General features: G+C 34.9%; 1 pseudogene; it reads right to left on the reverse strand.

The window, feature by feature from the left end:
* Window positions 1-3,970: 3,970 nt before the first annotated feature.
* LOC110300813 lies at window positions 3,971-4,234 on the reverse strand (annotated as a pseudogene).
* Between the last annotated feature and the right edge of the window lie 7,685 nt (window positions 4,235-11,919).

Below are 11,919 nucleotides of genomic sequence, written 5' to 3' on the forward strand. Positions count from 1 at the left end.
TAACAAATATTGTAGCTAACTTCTATATTATATATTGAGTTTGGGCAAATAAAAATTTGTAAAAATATTTCTCCCTTTTTGTGCATATACATATGTAAATCTTCATTTTTTCCTCATTAACACCAAAATCTAAAATATTTACCATCTGCTTCTTCACATAAAAGCATTTGTAATGTACATTAATAAGACATGATTTTTAGATCCTGTGTGTTCTTAGAAATGCGAAAATATGCATGTTTAACAAAGTAATACGATAAATGTTTTACATGTACTCTTAGCAATGTATTCAAGAGCATACTGCTAAAACTGTAAGACCACCTATGAAACAAATGTTTTCTAACTCCATACCCTTATAATTGAGCATTTTGTTCATGTATGTATTATAACAATATGTGGGGTTTCTTTTAAATGAATAAAGACAACAGAAAAAGTAGCAGACTTTTTATAATTCTTTTAAAAATCCAAATCAACTTTCTAGAGCTATCTTTTAAATTCTCTAGTAATCGCTATTGTAATTATAAATAATAGACTTCTTCCCATTGTATCAACTTTAGAGTTTAACTCTTGATTTATGTGTATAAGACAGGAGGTTTGGCCTGACCCTAGCTCTTTTCTCCATCTCTCTTCTTAAAATGAAGATTCATTCAGTGTTTCTATTGATACTATTATTCCTCTAAATAATATATATAAATCACTAGTTCTCTTCCTAACGAATTAAAAAAATCTCCTGAGGTCTGTATTTGTTAAGATTCTCCTAGAAGTATTTCAGGCGCAACTTTCTTTGTTATCTTCTGTCTGCTGTGTCCTTAGTAGTCCATATTGGTATCCTCTCCTTTTATGTTTTCGAATGTTTTGGGTCTTGTCATAGCACCATGAAAGCTTTAATACTTGAAGATGATTACATAGCTTTTTATTTTTCTTCTATGTCCCTACTGTAGTAATTTCTGCAAAGACGATTTTACAACCCAGGTTAGCTCAGTAAAGCTAGGCTGAGGACTTTTATTTAACCGTTGGAAAAAAAGGCATCATTTAGTTGTCACAAATGCCTCTTTTCAAAAGCTCAATTAGACTTTTATTGGATCAGCCTAATTTATATCTCGTTGCTCCCATCTCCTGCTTCATATGATCTTTTTGCTCTTTTATTTTGCAGTCTAAAATATTTCTGTACAATAGTTTTTATTTTTCTGTTGATGAATGTGATCATTAGCTTCGTAGATAGTCACTTGTTTATATTCTGATTTCTCAGAAGTCCGATTTAGCTTGTATGGCTCTTATTTCTCAACACAGCCTCTTTCTGTACAGCTATGTCCTATTTTTTCAAGACTGCAGAAATGTTTAAAGTTCTTAACCTTTTGCTCTATCACTGGTGTGTCCACTAGGATCCGTGAACCCCTTTGTGCTCTTGTTTATGATGTCTTTCATAATCCTCACGTTGTAGGATGGTCTGGTGTTCTTCTAACCCAGATTATGAAGGTTATACCCACAGTTTTGTTCATATCTTATTTGCAGATGGAAAAAAATCACAGATAGGATTTGCAAAACTGTGGTAAGACCCATGATTCTTAGAATCCTTTAAGAAATAATGTTTCCCTGCATCTTTACCCATATAATGGCCTCCATCTGAGTGCATTCTACTGCATAGACGCTGAGGTACCCCTTGCTCTTCCCTGTGTCTCTCTCCCTTGATTGCTTCTCTAATTTTCTCAGATGAGCTATAGTGGCAATCAGAGCAGTCTGCCCACCTAATTCATGTGTTGCTATGAATAGGCAGCACGTTTAGGAGATAGCAGGGCTACACAGATCATGTTTATAGACAGACAGAGTAGGGACTGTCAGTGTCAACATGGTCAGTGTGCTCATTTTATAAAATACAAGAAGGTTCCTCTCAGCACAAAAGAAAGCCAGGTAATGTCACATACTGCAGACCCTCAAGATTCTCCTACAAAGCCACCCAGGCCATCCGTGCCAGGGAGGAGTCTGGACTGCAATAATCAGAACTGTTCATTGGCTAACTTTGTATCCTTTCCTGCTTACAAATATTTTAGAAACCCTTCCACCCAGCTTTCTTGTTGGTACGAGTAACATGTATTATTTATTCAAGCCAACTTGCACTTAAACATCCGTGACTATATACAAGTAATACCAATTTAGAAATGTGATAACTATTCCAAAGATTGAACACGCATGACCTATAAGCTTTGAAAACCTAAACTAACCATTTGCACCAAGTGCCCCTGAAAACATACATCCTTAATGTGACCCCCAAAAGGTATTGAGCAACAACTTTCCATGCCTTCTCCTTCTGCCTACAATGAAGTCTACTTCAACAGAATTTGATAATTCCTTCCAATGTAAGCTTCTGCCTTTAACTTAATGTCATACACCACATATTATATGAGGAAAAGACAAAGTATCTGATGGAAATGTTGAAAACAATGTGAATAAATAAATGTACTAATATCCTGATAAAGCAATTATGAAATGAGGGATAAAGAATACTGAACATAAAAGTCTAGTGACTGATCTGATTAAGGTAGCTGGAGTCTCTCCTATATATTAGATAATAGGAACTGATGATATAAAATGATGAATATTTGTGAATAAGATACTAGAGTACTTAATTCACACTAATAAATGTATATATTAACAACTATATTATATATATTAATATGAATGTTGAAAAGAATTTCACATGAGAAAAATAGAGAAGGAACTGTGGGAGAGAGGAATAGGGAGCAGCAAGGTAACCCCCACTTCTGGCAGCAAAGTGCATTGAACACAGGCCATTATGTGGGCAAAGCGACAGTGGAGAATTCTTTGTTCAGAGGCTCATGGACTTTATTTCAGATCTGCAAATCCTATCCATATATATATATATATATATATATATATATATATATATGCATGCATCTCATTAATCATATATATGTGTGAATATATGTGTACACATGTGTACATATATATACATATACATATATATACATATACATATATATATATACATATGTGTACATTTGTATATATACAGATATATACACACATGTATATGTATATAACCTACAATGAAGTTTTAGAGGACAAATTGATTAGGGAATTCATGTGTTTTTAGTACATGGTGTTGTGTTGTCAAATGTATCTGTTTAAAAAATCATGGACAGATGTCTAACTTGCAAAAATACATTTGTGTGTCTAATTGAATATGTAAAATCTGATACATTCGTGATACTCACTTCACATTTCCTTGCACATCTCTAGCAGCTGTCCCAATTCCAAAATGTCTCCTATCTTATCATTTTATGATGTTTTGCAATCTCTACAGTCACTTAAAATTATCCTCACAAACCCAGTTGTTGTATAGTACTTCCCACACTAATTAGACCAAGCCAGGCAGTATAGCCTATTATTTGAAATTATACATGCACACTGTCTTCTGGGACTGAATCACTTACTTCTATAGCATCAAAATTATTCTAATCTAAATTTTAAAAGGAATGTAACATCCTAATGACTGTTTTCTTTCCTTTTTGACAGATTGTCAAAATCATTAGGGGCCAATAGTATGTCTATAAGGATCTAGCAATCAAGTATTATATGAATGCTTTTAACCGTGTAATTTGCTTGGTTATAAAGTTTATTTAGTCAATTAAAGAAAAAATAAAATCAATGCAATTTCCTGCATTTTGGAGACTCTTTAAATTGAATGTCTTTATTTTATGTTGGTTGAAACTCAATGAAATTTATAGATAATATATTCATGGTGTGATATGATATTAATTTTTTACTAAGTAGAAATTTAAGCTGTTTTAGTAATTATTTTATAACCATAAGCTCCTAAGGAGGATGAAGCATAAAAGATTCAAATCGAGGTGCTCCCCTTAGCAGGGTTAAAGATTCAGCCTCTAGTATGTGAAAGTTAGGATGTAGTCCTTGTTTTAGGATGAATCTCTGGGTGTTTGCACAGTCTATGTTTTTACCTGTTTATTAGCATAATAATGGTTCCCTGACCCAGCTAGAAGTAGATGAAGTATTTTGTTTTATGTGTCACATAACTACAGAAGCTCCTTCCTACAATGCAATGCCAGGTGGTACTTGTCAAACTTGTTTTTCATATGGACTGCAGTATCCTTTTCTATGTTGTACTTATCCAATAGAATTATGTAGCACACTCCACTTAATCCTATTGCATCTCTTCTAATATGACTTCCTTTTGTATCACTGCCCTTCAGTTGCACATACCTGTCCTGTAGCAGTGTCCAGTCCACTGCTGTGAGCTCCTGGGAAGCTGTTAACTCCATTCAGGCCATAGGCTGAAAAGGAAGGCAGTTTGACACCTAAGCCATGACGCATCTAATAAGGTTTTAATTTAATCTAAAATTAAAATGATACCCAATAATACTCCTAAGATTATTTTATGTACTAAAAAACATATTCATCCTATGTTATGAATATGGTGTAACTATAAAAGAGTGTTAATGAGCAAAATGGGGCTCTTTGGAAATAGTGAATATAATTAGTGTATTTCCATAGCTTGAAGAAAGGTATATTGAGTTGGAATAAAATAAAGAACTATAATTGATCAACCTTCTTTTCCCAGAATTATGCATTGTGATGTTACAAAGAACAATTTTTCCAGTCCAATACAATTACAGGATATTTCACTAATGAACTCTGATAGTCACATTTAGGCCAGAGTAGAAGAATGAGGTATAGAATAGGAAGATCACTTTCTATGATCAGGCACGTCACTTAAAGAGCTAGGTTTACAAAGAGAAGACTCAAGATTTTCAAGGAATCATTTCCAGCACCAATCACATATACATGTGTGTAAGTATATTTATATATAAGCATATATATGTATATACCATACATGTGTGATAGTAACAGAAATTCACTTTGATTACATTTGTAGCAACGAATGACAAGTTCAGAGTCTTCACTGAACAGGGAGTATTTGGAGATGGGCAGTATTTCAGTGGTAGTGGACTTGCCTAATATGCACGGGGTCTTGAGTTTAACACCTGGATTCCTCAGCCTAAGGTATCCAATTATTTTAACCTTGCAATTACTATTACTTTGCCATGAGAAGTATTTCAGCTATTTGCTATCAGAAGACTGACAAATACTCTTTAGTATATTGAAGAACGGTTAGAAAACTAGAAACACAGGTGCTAAAATAATAAAAATTCATAGCTGAGTTTCTATTCAGAATTTTAATTTCATCCGACCACAAGAAAATGAGACATGTGTATTAGCTATACGTTTAAAATATACAAAAAATATTCATAAACATTTTGATGAAAATTTATATGTTTTTTGAATTCCATTCAACAGAATAAAAAAATAATACAAATAATGTGAAAATTTTTCAGGGATTTAGAAAGACCATGTTGTGAGTATTGCCAATGTTTGGTTTGTGTTCTACTTTTGGGTCTGTGTTATATGTGCCCGAGGCAAGAACTTAGAGAGAAAAAAACCTAAGCAGTAATAAGAGGAAAAAATAACTTTAAAGAAACTGTACTCCTTATCCAGAATTAGATAAGCTGATTTTCCTATTTGTTTCAGGTAGACAGACCCGTTTCTCTGAGTGACCCTGGACACTAAACCTTCCCCTTTCTGAAAGGGTTCACAGAGGTGGCAGGAAACTCAGAACAATCTTCACCATCTGATGCCGAATCAAACCTTCTACTGGTATGTATTTGACTACTGGACTGCTCAGGAACATTTCTTCTTTTATTTTAAATTCACTGCAGCTAAAAATATCCCCTTTTCTATGAAGCAAGTCTACATTGTAGATGCTGACAACTGCCTTCCCTTACCACCAATGGGACACAATTTTGAGTAATGCAAATTGAAGAAAGATTTTATATTCGCTTTTTGGAAAGGCATTGAGTTAGTTTTCAAAGAATGCTGCTAGAAGATACAAAAACAAAAAAACAAACAAGAAAGCTTTCCTTCTACTTGGTATAACTATATAACTGTTTCTTTACGCTACATATTGTCTTCCATCTTACTACCTTCAGAAACATGTTCTATTAAAGCTACGGCTTGCTTTGGATTGAAGAAATACTGTAGATGATAGAAGAGATGGGAAAAAAATCTGTCTTTAGTAATATTGACTATCTCTGCTTGATCATGTCTCCACTAAAGTTCTGAGACAGCAATTTTTCATCATTGTTTAAGACAATTGAGTTTAATTTATCATGGCATATAGAAGATTCATGATACTGCCAATTCATTTTCTAACTGAAAACAACTCTTGACAAAGAATCATTATTTCCATTTTATCATTTTAAAGGAAAAAAGCATAATTTCAAATCACTCCTCTTTGTCTATTCAAGTTCAAGACAGACATTTGCTCAGTAAGCATTATACTTTCAGTTCTTTCAAGAGAACATGCCACACGAAAGTTTTACTTCTTCCTCTCGTTTGTGATATTTCTCTCATGTGTCTGGGCATTTCTTATTAACACTGGTCATTTCATTCTCTCGCCCACCATCTTATATGAACATCTATCTTGCAATTTTCATTTATTGTTATTTTACTAAACGAAGTCTGGGGAGATGGCTCGTTCAATAAAGCACCTGCTGCACAAACATTAGTACTTGAGTTCTCGCCATGTAAACACTTGTATAGTGTGATTTGTAATCTCCTGAGTAGGTTAGGGCATAGACCAGGGCTTCTCTGGAGTACACTGACCACACAGTCTAAACTATCCATTAACTTCCAACCCAATGAGAGACTGCTTTACAAAACTAGAGAGAAATCATAAATATAACACAAGGTTGAGCCCTTGGTTAAATATGCATGCACATCACAACTCGAGGTTCACACATTTGCATGAACACATATCTCTGTGCATGCACACACACACACACACACACACACACACACACACACACACGTACAAAAATTAATTAATTAAAATGAAATAAGGGATTAGAGAGATGGCATGGTGGTTAAGAACATTTAGCCCTCTTGCAGAGGACCCAAGTATTGTTGCTAGCACCCACATAGTGGCTCACTACATCTGTAACTCTAATTCCAGAGGACCCTACACTTCTTCTTTCCTATGTGGGCTTTTTTTGTGCACACAGTGCACGTACATACACACACAGGCATACACTCATACACATAAAATAAAATAAAATAAAATAAAATAGATATTTTAAATAAATAAATATAAATTATCAGAGAAGAATTAGACAGTTCTTCATGTTTAGAAAGAGATATAGATAGATAGATAGATAGATAGATACATAGATAGATAGATAGATAGATAGATAAGATACAAGTATATTAAGTCTGTATGATAGAAGAGGATGATCAGAGGATGAGAAATTAAGAGTTTCTGTTAAATAGGAAGCAAGTCCTTATTTGACTAAGTACTTCTATGTAAAATTTACCCATGAGATAAAATATGATTACTTATAAATTGTTTCTGCTTTACCAGCTACTTAAAGGTCTCTATCTCTAAATAACTAAAATGCAGTTCTATGATCAGAATGTGAAATTTCTTAATTTGTTCCTTTCTGTTAGAAGTAATCAAAAGATGGTGTTGATGCTATGTACCCTCCAGAGCTCGTGTCTCTAGCTGCATATGTAGCAGAAGATGGCCTAGTCATCCATCAATGGGAGGAGAGGACCCTTGGTCTTGCAAAGATCATATGCCCCAGTACAGGGGAATGCCAGGGTCAGGAAGCAGGAGTGGGTGGGTTGGGGAGGGTACAGGGGGCTTTGGGAATAGCATTTGAAATGTAATTTAAGAAAATATCTAATAAAAAGGAAGAAAAAAAAAGAAAGAAAAAAAAAGAAAGAAAATTCCAGCCAGAGAAAAATGAAGAGCCAATGACATATCAGCAGAGAACAGCATTTTCAGCAATTGTGTCCTTAACACAATGTCAGTGGGTCCTTTGAGGTCCAGAAGAGTCTTGATGGTTCTAGGAGCTTATCACTAACTCCCTTAATGTTACAATATATTAATGTACATTTCTGTCCCAAATGCTTAATGTGTAATGTTTAGAGAGATTATTATATTCCATTAAGGGTAATTTTCTCTCATGTCAAAAGGAGCTCCATTATTCTCATAATTCTAATTTTTTTTTCTCAGTGGAATCAGGGCTAGTAGGATAAGTGGTCTAGAATTTGTCCTTTCCAGTAAAATAAAACATGATTAAGAGAAAGATGAAGTTCCTCTATTCTAAAAGGGTGAATGCTTATTCACATAAATGCAATGCTGAAAGGAAATTGGAATTGAAGTTGTAACCTGCTTGCACAATTATATACTTGGATTTTGTCTAACTTGGTTCTAAGAAATGGATTATTTTGAAATAGTTATGGGCCTAAATACAAAAGGAAATAAAATATTTGCTTTTTATAGAGCCATACTTTATCACCTGCCTTCTCCCTCATCTTTGCAAAGATTTATGGAGATATATTGTAATACTTCACATAGAAAGTGTGCTTTATGCAGTGCATTAGACATTTGTGTAATAAATAAGAACCTATGTGCCTATGTTAGAGTTCAGATTTAATGGAAATAGATGCCAAGGATTTTCTCTTTCTAGACCTATGTATGGATCTGTGTTAAATACCTGAATTTACTCACTTCTTGGTCCTGAACTTCTACATGGTATCTTTCTAGAGTAGACAGGAAAAACAGAAGCAGGCTCTAGAACAGAGTGAATGGTAAAAACCCTGGAAGAATTGTGCTGGTGAGCTGAGTGAAATGAACATGTGGACACTCCCTTGGTTGCTTGCTCCTTTGGAGACATCTGTAGTGAAGTGTGGACTGGTACTCCTCAGTTAAGAAATACCTTCCAGAAAGACACGGTTCATGACCAGTGTGAGATGGTGGGTCCTCATGTATGTTCCTAGGGGAATGCCAGGCCAGGAAGCAGGAGTGGGTAGGTTGGTGATCAGGGGGAGGGGGAAAGCGATAGGGGGTTTTCAGAGGCGAAACTAGGAAAGGGGATAACATTTGAAATGTAAATAAAGAAAATATCTAATAAAAAATGTAAAACCAAAAAAGGAAGTACGAATTTCCATTATCCTCCAAAGTGAGTCTATAACATTTTTATCCAATTCTAGATAACCACTAATATGCTTTATGTAACCAGTTTGCTTCTGAAGAAATTTAAATAAAAGAAATAAGATTTAAAAGAAAAGAAAATTAAAAGATGAGCCTTGAGATACAGGAGTTCATTTGGGGACTAATAAGGAATAATGGCATAAATTCATTCAATACATAATGTGCCAGTAAATAAAAAAATAACTGTTCAAACAAGTTAAATAATTCCTTAGTTAGAATGTTCATGATGACCCTTTCCACCACATATATGTATGTGATCTTTTATTTGTTGTTAGCATTTGAATCATCTATGCATATATAGGACTTATATGCATATGAGGAATTTCTAACACTGGTCTGCAGGAGACAGTAGAGATGAGATCAGAAAGTAGTCATGAAAGGTTTCATAAAAACAAATAGTTACTGAGAAGAGAAGCTAAGGAATAAGAACACAGAGAGAGAAATGGGAGCTGATAAGGAAGGGTTTTTGAGAGAGTCTGTTAGCACAAAAAATTTAAAATGAACGACTTGTTTCCCAATGTGGTGATAAAGTAATCTGAAAAACACTCCTGCATGACTTATGGAAATATCTCCTTTCTTCAGAAATATGCCATGCTCCAAATTCTACTGACATGTCTTGTGAGGATTCCCATAGCAACAAATTTCCCATTAAACCTAATTTGAAAATGCAAAATGTTCTGAATTATTATTTCTCAAGAACACAATTGGTATCATTCATAATTGTACACCCATTCCTACCACAGTATATAGCACACAGGGAATATAACGTGCATTCAGTAATCAATATGTGTATAAGATAATTACATTTAAATAAACGTTTAAAATTGAAATCATAATTATATTTAAATTTAATAACAATACATTCTCTCAAATTCCACTTTTCTCTGGTCTTGATTAATTTGTACAAGATTCATTTATTATACTTTGAAACTTTTTATCAATGATAATTATAATTCAAATTAGTTTTAGAGAAAGGAATCATTTTTCAGTAATTATTTTTAACTCCAATCTTCTCCTTGTGATTTCATGGCAGAAAGGGCTTGAGTTTGGATTCATAGTCCTGGGATTTTATTTGTGACTCACTACTTACTATGTTATCTTGAGCAAGCAGTTCAACTTTTCTGGGGCCTGACTAGATATAAAACAACCTAGAATTAGTATCATTAGAGAAGATAATACAGTACATGAGATGATATATAATGTTAATTTCTTCCTGTATGATAACATTTGAAAGAGTAACCACTGCCCTCATAATTTACAGAATAAGGATGGTGCTTGTGGATTTAAGTATTTAAAAATTTTTATTTTTGAAAATTTCATGCACATATACAATAAAATATGATTATTATACTCATTCATACTTTCCCCTCTAATAATTATCCCATATCATATCCCCTCCCAGCTTCACTGCCTTTTTTTTTACCAACTCATTACGTTTAGTTATTGCGACCTATACGTACATTGATGTGGGATCATTCACTGGACCATGGGAAATTCAACAGTGCCTACAGCCCCACTAACCCATATAATTCTCTTCTTTCAGCAACTACCCACTGTCAATAGCTTCTCAATATTGGGTGGAGCCTTGAAATCATTCCCTCAACTCCACTGTTCTTGGGATATTGACTGGCTCATTTTTGTGTAGGTCTTGTGCAACAGCCACAGTTACTGTGGGTTCACGATTGTTATCGCTATTTAATGTCACACAGCTAATATTTCAGAGTAGTTTTCTGTATCCTTTAGCATTCTTACCCATCCTCAGGCTTTTCCTTTTTCTTTTTTCTGATGTTTCCTGAGCTTTTTGGTGGGTGAGTTAATGTAGATATCCAGTTTAGGGATAAGCGCTGTAAGAATTGATTTTTATTTCATTTGGAATTTACTACACTTCCCTAGTCTTTGTTTGAGGATATCATAAACATATTTTTAACTCTCTTCATTTCAATTGCTCAAGTTCTATTATGAATCCAGGTGCCTGTGAACACATATGCAGTGGACCACATATGTCCTTTTTGTCTCTCTCCACCTTAATGCTACTAGAGAAAGTCACTCAGCAAACTAAAGATTACTGCTTTGGCTAGGCTTGTGGACTAGCTGGCTAGCAGGGTCACTTCTGCTCCCCTCCCTTATGTTGGGGGAATAGGCAAATATAACCATGCTTGTGCTTTATATGTAGGTGCTGGGGATTTGAACTCAAGTTCTTATGCTTGCATAGAAAATGTTCTTACCCAATCCATGTTTCCTGAGATTTAAGCGTTTCAATTCACTTGCATTTTGTCTGAGGGAGTGATTTCTTTATTTAATAGGCATTTATATATTAAAAGTCAATAACCACTGGGGGTAACTTATTGGTAGAGCTTGTCTAGCAATACACAAATCTCTGGGTTCCATTCAGAGCATTATAACTGCTTTTAAACAAAGTGTGGAGCAGAAACTGAAGGAAAGGCCATCCAGAGACTGCCCCACCTCGGGTTTCATCTCATATACAGACACCAAACCCAGACACTGTTGCAGATGCCAAGAAGTCCTTGCTGACAGGAGCCTGATATAACTGAGAGGCTCTGCCAGGGCCTGACATACAGAGGCGGATGCTCACAGCCAACCATTGGACTGAGCAAGGGGACACCAATGGAGAAGTTAGAGAAAGGACTGGAGGAGCTGAAGGAGTTTGCAACCCCATAGGAAGAACAACAATATCATCCAACCAACCCTCCACCCCCAGAGCTCCCAGGGACTAAACCAACAATCAAAGGATATACATGGAACAACCCATGACTCCAGCAGCATATGCAGCAGAGGATGTCCTTGTTGGACATCAGTGGGAGGAGAGGCTC

This window comes from Mus caroli, chromosome 8 (assembly GCF_900094665.2).
Source record: "Mus caroli chromosome 8, CAROLI_EIJ_v1.1, whole genome shotgun sequence".
Classification (NCBI taxonomy): Eukaryota; Metazoa; Chordata; class Mammalia; order Rodentia; family Muridae; genus Mus; species Mus caroli.